Source organism: Zingiber officinale, chromosome 2A (assembly GCF_018446385.1).
Source record: "Zingiber officinale cultivar Zhangliang chromosome 2A, Zo_v1.1, whole genome shotgun sequence".
NCBI lineage: Eukaryota > Viridiplantae > Streptophyta > Magnoliopsida > Zingiberales > Zingiberaceae > Zingiber > Zingiber officinale.
Window position 1 is genome coordinate 156,048,674 of NC_055988.1, and position 14,260 is coordinate 156,062,933.

Sequence of the window (14,260 nt, forward strand, 5' to 3'; positions counted from 1 at the left end):
ATTATTAATAGTGAAATATAAATTCATCACTAATAAAACAAACATTAGCGATGAGTTTGCCGAATTTGTCACTAAGAAAACAAACATTAGCAACGAGTTTGTCAATTCGTCGCTAAGAAAACAAACATTAGCAACGAGTTCGTCTAATTCGTCTCTAATATCAAGATTTAGCAACAAATTTATCAAATCGCCACTAACATTTATGTAGAACCCTAACCTGATATTGGCATTAGTGGTAAAGTTGTTGAATTCGTTGCTAATATTTTGCATTAGCGACGACTTTATAAATTTTTCCGCTAACATGCTTAAAAATTTAAAACCCTTGCGCTTTTCCTCGACGTCGCCGTGTACACAACCTCCTCCGCTTCTTCTCCTTTCCCTCACCTCTCCTCTTCAGGTTAGAAGAGGAGAGCCTCCTCTCCACTTCATCACCACCATTCGGCCACCTCCTCTCCTCTTTGGATTAAAAGAGGGAAAACCAGCAGCCACCTTCGGAGAGCATCATTTCCATCACCGACTCCACATCCACAACCCCTTCTTCTCTTCGGGTTAGAAGAGAAGAGGAGCTCCTTCATCATCCATCCATCTATCTCTTCGGGTTAGAAGAAGGAAGACTCGATCGCTCGCTCCATCTATCTCCGACAGTCCACCTCTTTGGGTTAGAAGAGGAGGATTCGTCATTCATTCTGATCCGCATATGACAGCCCTTCTTCCCACTCCTCTTCGGGTTAAAAGAGTAGTGGGCATCCACTTTATCTTCCAACAACCCCTCTTCTCTTCAGGTTAAAAGAGAAGAGGTCCTCCTTCATCCATGCTTCAATTAGCCCCTTTCGATACTCCATCTGCAATTGTGTCCGTTCACTCCCGTAAGCTTGGGTGATGTCTTTATGTGTTGAGTGCTGATTATTGATGTGTTGATGGTTTATTAATGTTGAGTTGATTGTTGAATTGTAATGCCATTAACCTTCTATGTTTCAACTTGCATGCTTTAGGCTTGAATTGGTAGATGCATATTAGATGTTCGATGAAATTTCCCAACCACTTTTGCTCCTACATTTGTTGCAATTATGCTAGTTTAATTTTATGCAATTCTTGTTTGTTGATGCATATTTGTTCTTGTGATTAAGTTAGATGAAGTATGTTAGATTAGATTAGGTTTTTGTTGAATGCTTTAGGATTGTTATTCATTAGGTTTAGTTTAATACTTGCTTTGCTATTCATTACTTGCATTGTCTTTTATTCATTAGGTTTAATTTAATACTTGCTTTGCTATTTATTAATTCACATCATCAATAGATTTTTCTATAATGATTAACCATATTATATTAAGAAGAAAGCATCGTCACTTAGATTGGAGAGACTTAGATTCAGTTGAAGCAAATCATAGCTTTTGATAACCATTAGGTTTTTGAAACAATTTGTAACTTGTTTTTTTGTTTATTTTCTTGACTTTTAACTTTAAGTTCTCACTGACAAAAAATTCATGGAAGAACCTAATCGATAATCCATAGAACTGGTGGGACTACATATCAACGAAGGTATAACCATCAATTAATATAATATTTATTTTAGTGCATCCTTTTTTACTCTTTTTTTCCTTAATATGTAGCCAAACGAGAAATATCCTGATTTTGAGCACAAGCAGATTGATGAAACTTTGTGGCGTAGTACTTGGAGCACTCCTGAATGGGTTTCGTCGAAGTTGCCCCCAGCTGAGACAACGTCGTAGGCAGAAATGTTTTGTTTTAAACTTTTGGTGGACATATTGATTCAAATGTTATAATTCTCCGTCGTATAGTAAGTTCTTTGGATGTGAATTTGAAGGTGTGATTGTTATTTGTTGCATTACTTGTTGTTCGAATTGTGAATTTGTTACTTGCGGATAGAGTTGTGTTATTTATTTGTTGTGTTGTTATTAGAGTGGTAGGAGTTGTTTGTGAATGTTGTTAGAGTTGTGAATGCTTTGTGAACTTGATGATGTTGAAATATGAGTTATTTGTGAGTTTGTTTATAAATTTGTATATAGAATATGAATGAAAATAAATATTTTTTTAAAAAATAAATATTTTTTTAAAAAAATTGGTTAGTGACGATTTTGGAGTAAATCGTCGCAAACAATTGTTGTTAGCGACAATTTTCTCTAAAATCGTTGCTAACCATCGATACCCAGCAAATTTTTTTAAAAAAGGTTTGCTACGAATTTATTGCTAAATCGTCGCTAACTAGTTATATTAGCGATGAATTTAACAAAATTCGTCGCTAACCGATGTGTATTTTAGCCGGGATTATATTAATCTTAATGACATTTTCTGGTATGTCGTTAATGTTAGCGACGAAATATTAACAATCGTCACGAAATATGGTTTACGACAAGCTTATTGCGATGATCATAGCGACGAATTGTTTTCGTTGCAAATGATGGTTAGCAACGAAATAATGGGTTTAGCGACAAAAAAGTTCGTAGTTAAATGTTGATTTTCTTGTAGTGGTTAGGGTAGCATTATCTAGGACTTGGTCAATAGGGGGATTATGTTGCAGCATCCCATCTTCCGAGATGGTCCAACTTCAGAACCGATCTGAGTTGCCGACCAGCACACCTCTCGAGCTCCCGACATGAAGTGGTTACTAAAATGAAAGGGTAGGGTGGTTACAACAAGACCCCTTAACGATCCTTTAATTGCCCATGAATGGCCCTTTAATGATCCATGAATGGTTCATTAATAAGTCTTTAATGAGAAAAGTCTCTAAGATTTTCTCTCTACTCTCTATAATAGTAAAGGAAAGAGAAGGTAAAAGGGGGAATTGTCTAACAATGCTGCTAATTTTTCTATGCTCTTCTAATTATTTTCAAATCTCTTAACTTAGGCATAAAAGTGGTCTTACAAGGCCCCTCTTGTAAACCTTATGAGGTTTGCTACTCTCTATAGGAATTTGTGGTGTTACGAGAAGAAATTTAGGAGAAGACCTCGACGTCATCATTCTTTATGTTGGAATGGATTTCTGTCGCTACGTCATCGTGATGAGAATTTTCAAACCGAAACAATCTCGTAGGCTTAAAATCATGTTTATATCATGTTTTATGAGTAAGAGTTTATTTTGTGTCTCATTTCAATACCTTGCTAAGATGATAGCAATATTTCTAAATTGCAAGTGTATTTTGTCTTTTAGGACAATCAGAGGAGAAGTCAAATAGTGTTCGAATAGCCAACATAGCCTGCTTGTGCCCGCTGACATGATCATGTTCTCTACTTCCATGACTAAAGGAAAGTAATCATTCGAGAGCCACTTCAGAGGGGAACATGCCTTGATTGTGCCCCTTGGCACGATCTGTTGAAGTGGAACATGACCTAGTCATGCCCCCTAACATGATCTGTATAATCGAACTCGACATTAGAGGGGGTTAATAGCGTTATAAATTTTACGAACTGATAATTAAAGAAATAATAAATAAATAGAGTAATAGCATAACCAAAATAAATATTAATCTAACATTTTATTAGTTAAATTAGAATTATAAATTAAACACGTTAAATCAAGGCAGAAATAGGTAAATGTAGCAATAATAAAAATGTGATTCTTATTTCTAAATTTCTCTCAGGTGGAGAAATCTTACAGAAAAAGAATCTAAAAAACACAATAACAAAAATAAGACAACACAACATAAATAAAAATTTACTTTAGGTGTTGCCGATCAAAGCTTAATACTTGAAGTGTGTTGCAACACAGAAAGAACGAGAGCACTAGATTTGATTTGGCAAATCAAAGCACAAGAGTCCTAGAGCACAAGAACATAGAAGAATGATCGTGAATTAGTTATTTGAAAACTTTGCTTCGAACATCTTTTATAGTATTCATGCTGATGTGGCCTCAACTTTTATCCGATAGATAACATTAACTGAGCTACCCGGTTGACTAGAATCCCTTTGGTTGCATGTATAGGGGAAATCTGATTTTGACCTGACTCGTTTGTGTTGTTGGTAATCTCATCTTTGGTCGCTTGAAAGCTTCTACTGTCGCCCATATGCTCTGGTCACCTCGACTTTGCTACAGTCGCCTGGACCATTTGAAATCCCTTCATTAAGAGTTATCACCAGCTAGTTATCCTAGACTCCCTCTAGTCATCTGAAAACGTCGAACTTTGTTTTCTTGTAATCATTACACGTAATAAGTAGGATATAGAATTTAAAGTAACTCGCACTTTCTTGACTAGATTTTAACGCATCTAGTTTGGGTTGCCAAGTAATCAACTTTCAACTAATTTCACACACTTGAACTTGTTTGCCAAGAAATCAGCTTCTAGCTAATTCCACACACCTGGACTTGTGCCAAGTAATCTACACACTTGGGCTTGATTCATCTAACCTCCAGCTAGAAATTGTCAGCCATGCCTTCACCACTTGAACTTGATTCACCTAGCCTCTAGCTAGAAATTTCTTACTTGGTCTCCACCCAAGACTTAGCTCATGTCTGAGTCCCTATCAAAAATTCAGATGCCTAGATCCACTAGGACTTAGTCACTGCCTGACATAAAACCAGAACTTTAACACTTGTCAAGTAATATGCACCTGTACACTTGACATAACTAATTAGATCACAACTAAACTAACTTTAATCTTAGTTATGCATCAAAACTTTTGATCAAATATTGTTCACCCAACACTAACAATCTCTCATTTTTGATAGTATGAAAACTAAGCTAAAATTAGTAAAATAACAATAAAAAATAGCTTGAATTTATATTCAATATATGAAACAAATAACAATTAATAAAGTCATACATAAATATAATAATTGAAGAAATAACTCTCCCTTAATTATTGCTCCTCCTTATCAGATAAGAATTTTTATTTTTGGGAAGTTAATTAAAGATTTTTTTTATTTTAACCCTTTACCTTTCTCTCCCTTTTTTATATATCAAAATAGGTTAATCATAAAAATGGCACTCGTGACTTTCATGTTCGTTTAAAAATAATCGAATAAAATGCAGCGGAATATAAGTTAAGTAAAAACAATCGCTAACACATTTTGTTTTACTTGGTTCGAAATTTTTGACGACTCTTACTCCAAGGCTCACACTCGTTGAGTGTTTACTCTGGCAATTCACTATCAACCCAGAGAATTACAATTGTAATAACTGTTGGTTGCTACTCGGAAAACCTATAGGTTCCACTGTACAAAAATTTTGTACAAAGGTCTGAACCTTTTCCTAGCTACCATGTGTTCTTTTAAATTAAATTTTGGATCGCCTGCGGAACTTAACACGTTTGATCCAAAACTTAATCTATTTGTTCTTTTAGGTTTTGACTTGGATCTCCTGCGGAACTTAACACGTTCGACCCAAGTCTCCTTAAGTTATTAATTCCATTAAATATTAATTTCCATAAAAGGTTCCCAGTACTGACGTGGCGAGGCACATGGCCTTCTTGGATATGGGAGCAACCACCACCGACTAGACAAAACCTTTAATAGAAAGCTAATATTTAATTTCCTAAAATAACTTTAGGTTAACCAAAGAGAACAATCAAATCACAAGGAAAAGAAAGAAACAAAAGAACATAACTTCGAAAAAACATATTCGAAATACTAGAATGTAAGCCTCTTGTATTTGGTATTATTTCCATAAATAACTAGCATGATGCGGAAATAGAAATTACTAGTTATACCTTGTAGAAAAAAACCTCTTGATCTTCTACCGTATTCCTCTTCTAACCTCGGACGTTGTGTGGGCAACGATCTTCCAAGATGAGAAACCACCAACCACCTTCTTCTCCTCCAAGCAAGGTTCGGCCACAAAAGAAAAGCTTTACCAAGGAGAAAAACCAAAATACTAACCAAGCTCCAAGAGATGCTAGCTTTCTCTCCTTCTTCTTCTTCTTCACCGAGTAGTATCCGGCCACCACAAGAACTCCAAAGGAGAGGGAGAGGTTCGGCCACCACAAGAGGAAGAGAAGGAGATGATGGCCGGCCACACCAAGGAACAAAAGAGGGAGAGGAATAATAGATGTTGTGTCTTGTGAAGGCACCCTCACCCCTTCTTTTATATTCCTTGGCCTAGGTAAATTAGGAAATTTAATTACAATAAATTTTCCTTAATTTCCTTGACATGATTTAATTGAGAAAAAATAAAATAATATTTCCCCAATTAAACAATGATGGCCGGCCAAATCAATAGGAAGCAAATTGGACAAATTTCAATCAACAATTAAAACTTTCCTTATTTGTTTCCGGAAATTTTAAAAAATAAAATTTCTCTTTAAAATCTCTTCATGGTTAATAAAAGGAAATATCTATAATTTTAATTTTATTAACATGTGAATAATTTTAAAGAGAAAATAAAACATCTCTCCAATCTACAAATAAGGAAAGAGATCTAATCTCTTTCTTTAATCTTTTGTAAATCTTTTACAAGAGAGATATTTTAATTTTAATTCTCTTTTAAATTAAATCTTCCACATAATAATAAACATTAAAATTAAATTTTCTTTTTAATTAATTATGGCCGGCCCTACTAGCTTGGGTTCAAGCTAGGGCCGACCACCTTAAACCCAAGCTTAGGCCGGCCCTAGCTTGGTTCCCAAGCTAGCTTGGCCGGCCCCCTTTAGGTGGGTATAGAAGGTGGGTATATGTGGGTATAGTACTCTATAAATAAGAGGCTACGATAGGGACCGAGAGGAGGAATTGGTTTTGGTCTCCCGATAAAATTAAGCATCCCATGTTCGCCCCGAACACACAACTTAATTTTATCAATGATAATTCATTCCACTAGAGAACTATCATTGAACTACCGCACCAATCCCAAATTACATTTTTGGGCTCCTTCTTATTATGAGTGTGTTAGTCTCCGTGTTTAAGATATCGAATGTCCACTAATTAAGTGAGTTACTGACAACTCATTTAATTAATATCTAAGTCCAAGAGTAGTACCACTCAACCTTATTATCATGTCGGACTAAGTCCACCTGCAGGGTTTAACATGACAATCTTTATGAGCTCCTCTTGAGAACATTATCAACCTAGTATCACTAGGACACAGTTTCCTTCTATAATCAACAACACACACTATGAGTGATATCATTTCCCAATTTATCGGGTTTATTGATTCATCGAACTAAATCTCACCCATTGATAAATTAAAGAAATAAATATCAAACATATGTGCTTGTTATTATATTAGGATTAAGAGCACACACTTCCATAATAACTGAGGTCTTTGTTCCTTTATAAAGTCAGTATAAAAGGAACGACCTCAAATGGTCCTACTCAATACACTCTGAGTGTACTAGTGTAATTATATAGTCAAGATAAACTAATACCTAATTACACTACGACCTTCTAATGGTTTGTTCCTTTCCATTCTGGTCGTGAGCTACTGTTTATAATTTATAAGGTACTGATAACATCATCTTCTGTATGTGACACCACATACTATGTTATCTACAATATAAATTAAATGAACAACTACAAACAAATGTAGATAATTAGACCAAATGTGATTCTTTATTCATAATGAATATTTACAAAGCTTAGGCTTTCGATACACCCAACAATCTCCCACTTATACTAATGACTAAGTCGCCATATCTTCTACCATACATCCGATTCCCATTCCTCCACATGCCGATCGAAGCTTTCAGAAAGGGCCTTAGTGAAAGGATCCGGGTTATCCACTGATGCAATCTTGGCGATGACAACTTCTCCTCGCTCACGATATCTCGTATTAGGTGGTACTTGCGCTATATGTTTACTCGCCTTATGAGCTCGTGGTTCCTTCGAGTTTGCAATGGACCGCTATTATCACAATAAATTGTGATGATCTTGGGCAAACCAGAATCACATCTAAGTCCATTAGAAAGTTCCCGAGCCATACCGCTTCTTTAGCTGCCTCAGAGATACTCAACTTCCATGGTTGAGTCCGAAGCGTTTTCGCTTAACACTCCTCCATGAAATGGCTCCACCTCCTAAAGTAAACACATAGCCTGATGTAGACTTACTATTGTCCCTATCGATTGAAAATCATGTAACCCACAGGAAGCAAATCATCTGCTTGGTAAACTAGCATATAATCCCTAGTCCTTCTCGTGTACTTTAATATATGCTTTACCGCAGTCAATGTCCTTGTCCAGGTTACTCCGATATACCATGCCTACGGCAAACAGATATCAGGTCTCGTACGTAGCATTGCATACATTAGGCTTCCTACAGCCGAAGCATAAGGAACTGCTTTCATGTCCTCTATCTCTTTTGATGTCTTTGGAGACATCTCTTTAGATAGAGCTACTCCATGTCTAAAAGGTAAGAAACCTTTCTTGAGTCTTGCATGCTAAAACGAGCAAGGATTGTATCTATATGTGAAGCTTGGGATAGACACAACATTCTTTTCTTGCGATCCCTTATAACTTTGATCCCAAGAATGTGTGCACATTCTCCTAAGTCCTTCATATCAAATTGTTTGAACAACCATACCCTTACGCCTCGATAATACCTTGACATTGTTGCCAATTAACAAAATATCATCTACGATAGTACAAGAAATACCACCACGTTTCCGTTACACTTCTTATATACACAAGACTCATCCGGACTTTGAATAAATCCATATGATGGATTACTTCATTAAACCGGATGTTCCAAGACCTTGAAGCTTGCTTCATCCATAAATGGACCGATTGAGCTTGCATACTAGATGCTCTTTGCCTTTTCAATAAATCCTTCGGTTGCTTCATATGGATGTTCTCTTCAAGACTTCCATTAAGGAAAGTCGTCTTGACATCCATTTGCCAAATCTCATAATCCATATGAGCAGAATGGATAAGAGTATCCGGATAGACTTAAGCATGGCTACTGGTGAAAAGGTTTCCTCATAATCGATTCCTCTTTCGAGTGTACCCTTCGCAACAAGCCTAGCTTTGAAGGTCTCTACCTTCCCGTCATCCCTCTTTTCCTTTTGTAGATCCACTTGCATCCAACGGCTTTTACACCATCGTGTGGTTCTACAAGCTCCCGGACTTTATTCGAGTACATAGACTCTATTTCGAATTCATTGCCTTTTGCCAAGATCTGCATCTTTATCTTGGAGTGCTTCGTCGTATGTTCGTGGATCGGGTTCATGTTTACCCGGATCAAGTCCAAGACTCTCCCAAAAACATGAATCTTCAGCTGCCTTACAACCCTCCCACTACGACGAGGCATCGTGTGGTTGTGTATCATGTGTTACACGTGTTGTCTCTTGTGGTACTTCATCTTGTACTATTGGTAAGTAGACATGTCCTCTCTAAGTTCTTCTAAAACAACTTTGCATCGGGCTTGTGATCCATTATATAGTCCTCTTCTAAAACGGGCATTGGTGCTAACAATGACCTTCGGTCTTTAGGACTATAAAATAAACCACCTTTCGTTCCTTTGGGATATCCTACAAACACGCGAACTTCATACGGGATTCTAACTTATCAAGATCTCGTTTCAAGACATGTGCCGGACTACCCCAAATTCGAATATGTCTTAGACGGGCTTTCGCTCATTCCACAATTCTATGGGAGTAGAAGAAACCGATTTAGAATGTACTAAGTTCAGAATATCTGCTGTTTCCGAGCATATCCCCAAAACGAATTTGGTAATTCAATAACTCATCATTGATCTAACCATCTCCATAAGAGTCCTATTCCTTCGCTCTACCACACCATTCTGGTGTTCCAGTGCAGCAATTGGGATTGAATCCCTTCGATAAGTAATTCCTAAACTCTCCTAAGAGGTATTCGCCACCACGATCCGATCCGTAGTGTCTTGATACTTTACCTAGTCGTTTCTCCACATCGCCTTGTATTCTTTGAACTTATCAAAGCACTCGGACTTGCGGCGCATTAGGTAAATGTATCCATATCTTGAATAATCGTCTATGAAAGAGACGAAATATTCAAAACCTCCTCTTGCCTGGACAGACATAGGACCACACAAATCAGAGTGAACCAACTCTAACACTTCTTTGGCTCTATACCCCTTGGCCTTGAACGGCCTCTTGGTCATTTTACCTTCCAAGCAAGATTCACAAGTTGGAAAATTTTCCAACTCAAATGAACTCAAAAGTCCATCAGCTATAAGCCTCTGAATCCTACTTAAGTTAATATGTCCAAGCCTTAGATGCCAAAGATATGCTTGGTTCATTTCCGAAGGTTCTTTTCTCTTATTAGAATTAGAGGATGAGTTATAAATTTCCATGTTTTGCTTTGTGGAAGAAATTGGATTTAAAGTATACAAATTGCCAACTAATGCACCAGAACAGATAATCACTTTATTTCTTTTAATAACTACATCGTTACTAAAGGAAACTGAATATCCATCTAAAAACAGTTTAGAAACTGAAATTAAATTCTTTCTAAAACTGGGTACATAAAGACAATTTCTTAAAACCAAATTCCTATTTCTACTAAAAGATAAGTAGACGTCTCCCACTGCAACAGCTGCCACCTTAGTAGCATTGCCCATGTAGACGGTAATTTCTCCTTCAGATAGTCGTCGGGTTTCCTGGAACCCCTGCAAGGAATTGCAGACATGATCAGTGGCTCCCGTATCTACACACCAGGTGCTGGTAGATAACACCGCTAAACATGTTTCAACAACTAGAGTATGAGATATACCTTTGTTTTGGTTCCTACGAGGACAGTCCGCCTTCCAATGTCCCGCCTTACAGATGAAGCACTTGCCCTTGGCTTCTTCATTCCACTTTAAATCGGTAGACTGAGATTTATTCACTTTCTTTCTTTGAACCAACTTTTTTCTTCTTCTTTCCTTCGGTTTAGAAGTAGAACCATTTTCAACATAGTGAATTTGAGCATTGTGACGAAATAATCCTTCACTGCTTGAAGTCAATAGTTCCGCTAATGAATAAACTCTCTTATTCATATTATAGTCAGCGAAACTGCTCAAAACTTCTAGGTAGCGTTGGAGGATCATATCGATCTGGGTTTCCCATCAATTTCTCCTCCAAGGATCCGTATCTCGTTCGGATAAGCCATCATCTTTAGGATATGATCCTTCACAGGAGTACCCTCTTGCATGGTGGGTGTCATTATCTTTCTCATGGCTTCTTGCCTAGAAGCCCTATCTTGATGACCAAAGAGTTCCTTGAGATTGTTCATAATATCATAGGCTGTTGGTAAATCTTGATCTCGATGTTGCAATACATTTGACATTGAAGCCAAAATGTAACACCGTGCCATCTCATCCGCTTTTACCCATTTCCTATGATATTCAATCTCCTCTTGGGTAGATTCACCAAGAGGTATGATGGGCACTCGGTCGAAAGTTATTATAGCTTCAACAGTTAAAACAATGTCCAGTTTCTTTTCCAATCTATGTAGTTTGGTCCAATAAGTCTATTCTGTTGTATGACAATGGGTTGAAAGACATCCTAAGAATCACAAATAACTTTTGGTCAGAACTCTAAATTTAGAATAATATTGATTCCTCAAACAATACTATTTTAAATTAACCAACACCTCATAACACCGTGAATTTTGTATGCCACGTTAGTGTGGACGTATACAAATTCAACATTTGTAAAAGGAGGGTTTTAACCCATTAATTTTATTATCTTGTCAACCTAACTTTTTGACAAATAAAATTAATAGTTGGTATTATTTGGTCACACAAATAATAATAGTGACTCCGTTGGGGAGGATACTATTAGATGTGTCTAAGTGTATATCATTACTTGACACTAAGTCCATTAATAAGATTATGCCCCTTCCGTTGGGGAAGATCACACGCTCTTAATTAACTTCCTATAGTCATCCAAAAATAGAAGTCTGTTCTAGTGATCCGCAAACAAGCTCATCCGTTATGGAGGAAGGCACTCAGAGCCAACGCGCAAGCTTGTTTGCATCACTTACAAACCAGTAATGGAGACCATGGGATTTATTTAAAAATCTCTCTCCCACTTAGTTATTTATAAATGAGGAATTTTAACTATGCTAGCCTACTAAACTTGTAAACTAACATTCACACACAGCACAATATAAAAGCAATAAATAGAAAATTTAATTTTCAACTATTATGGCTTTTATCTCTAAATTGTCCTCCGTGTGTTGTCATCCCAAGCTGCTGCCATATTTGGCCACCGCCACCGGGTCTAGCATCCATCTTGCTCCTAGTTCCGCTGCGCCTCTGGTCCTTAGAAGGTTCCACGCTTTGCAAGATTCGATCCGCGACATAAATAGAATTTTACATTTTGATCCTATATTCCATAAAAGGAATGTACATGTATCTAGATCAAAAATAAAATCCTAATAAAAACTAAATACAGCTCCTGCTGTATTTTAATACAATCATGCACACACATATTAATGCCCTTGACATGTCCAAGGGTCCAATCACACACATAATAACTAAAAGCCATAATAGTTGGATCCTGCATCCACAAAATTAGCACATCCTACTATTATCCTGCCTAACTTATGTATGACATGTGCATAATTAAACTAAATACCAAATACACAGAGGCAAAACCCTAGCTCTGATACCAATTGTTGGTTGCTACTCGGAAAACCTATAGGTTCCACTGTACAAAAATTTTGTACAAATGTCTGAACCTTTTCCTAGCTACCATGTGTTCTTTTAAATTAAATTTTGGATCGCCTGCGGAACTTAACACGTTTGATCCAAAACTTAATCTATTTGTTCTTTTAGGTTTTGACTTGGATCTCCTGCGGAACTTAACACGTTCGACCCAAGTCTCCTTAAGTTATTAATTCCATTAAATATTAATTTCCATAAAAGGTTCCCAGTACTGACGTGGCGAGGCACATGGCCTTCTTGGATATGGGAGCAACCACCACCGACTAGACAAAACCTTTAATAGAAAGCTAATATTTAATTTCCTAAAATAACTTTAGGTTAACCAAAGAGAACAATCAAATCACAAGGAAAAGAAAGAAACAAAAGAACACAACTTCGAAAAATCATATTCGAAATACTAGAACGTAAGCCTCTTGTATTTGGTATTATTTCCATAAATAACTAGCATGATGCGGAAATAGAAATTACTAGTTATACCTTGTAGAAAAAACCTCTTGATCTTCTACCGTATTCCTCTTCTAACCTCGGACGTTGTGTGGGCAACGATCTTCCAAGATGAGAAACCACCAACCACCTTCTTCTCCTCCAAGCAAGGTTCGGCCACAAAAGAAAAGCTTTACCAAGGAGAAAACCAAAATACTAACCAAGCTCCAAGAGATGCTAGCTTTCTCCTTCTTCTTCTTCTTCTCCGAGTAGTATCCGCCACCACAAGAACTCCAAGGGAGAGTGAGAGGTTCGCCACCACAAGAGGAAGAGAAGGAGATGATGGCCACACCAAGGAACAAAAGAGGAGAGGAATAATAGATGTTGTGTCTTGTGAAGGCACCCTCACCCCTTTTATATTCCTTGGCCTAGGTAAATTAGGAAATTTAATTACAATAAATTTTTCTTAATTTCTTGACATGATTTAATTGAGAAAATAAAATAATATTTCCCAATTAAACAATGATGGTCGGCCAAATCAATAGGAAGCAAATTGGACAAATTTCAATCAACAATTAAAACTTTCCTTATTTGTTTCCGGAAATTTTAAAAATAAAATTTCTCTTTAAAATCTCTTCATGGTTAATAAAAGGAAATATCTATAATTTTAATTTTATTAACATGTGAATAATTTTAAAGAGAAAATAAAACATCTCTCCAATCTATAAATAAGGAAAGAGATCTAATCTCTTTCTTTAATCTTTGTAAATCTTTTACAAGAGAGATATTTTAATTTTAATTCTCTTTTAAATTAAATCTTCCACATAATAATAAACATTAAAATTAAATTTTCTTTTAATTAATTATGGCGGCCCTACTAGCTTGGGTTCAAGCTAGGGCCGGCCACCTTAAACCCAAGCTTAGGCCCTAGCTTGGTTCCCAAGCTAGCTTGGCCGGCCCCCTTTAGGTGGGCATAGAAGGTGGGTATATGTGGGTATAGTACTCTATAAATAAGAGGCTACGATAGGGACCGAGAGGAGGAATTGGTTTTGGTCTCCGATAAAATTAAGCATCCCATGTTCGCCCCCAACACACAACTTAATTTTATCAATGATAATTCATTCCACTAGAGAACTATCATTGAACTACCGCACCAATCCCAAATTATATTTTGGGCTCCTTCTTATTATGAGTGTGTTAGTCTCCCGTGTTTAAGATATCGAATGTCCACTAATTAAGTGAGTTACCGACAACTCATTTAATTAAT

General features: G+C 36.7%; 1 long non-coding RNA gene across 1 annotated transcript; it reads left to right on the forward strand.

The window, feature by feature from the left end:
- The first annotated feature begins 231 nt into the window (after positions 1-231).
- LOC122042858 lies at positions 232-2,011 on the forward strand. The gene is made up of 2 exons (XR_006129374.1): positions 232-1,538; positions 1,610-2,011. It is a non-coding gene; the product is annotated as an uncharacterized LOC122042858 (long non-coding RNA).
- Positions 2,012-14,260: the final 12,249 nt, after the last annotated feature.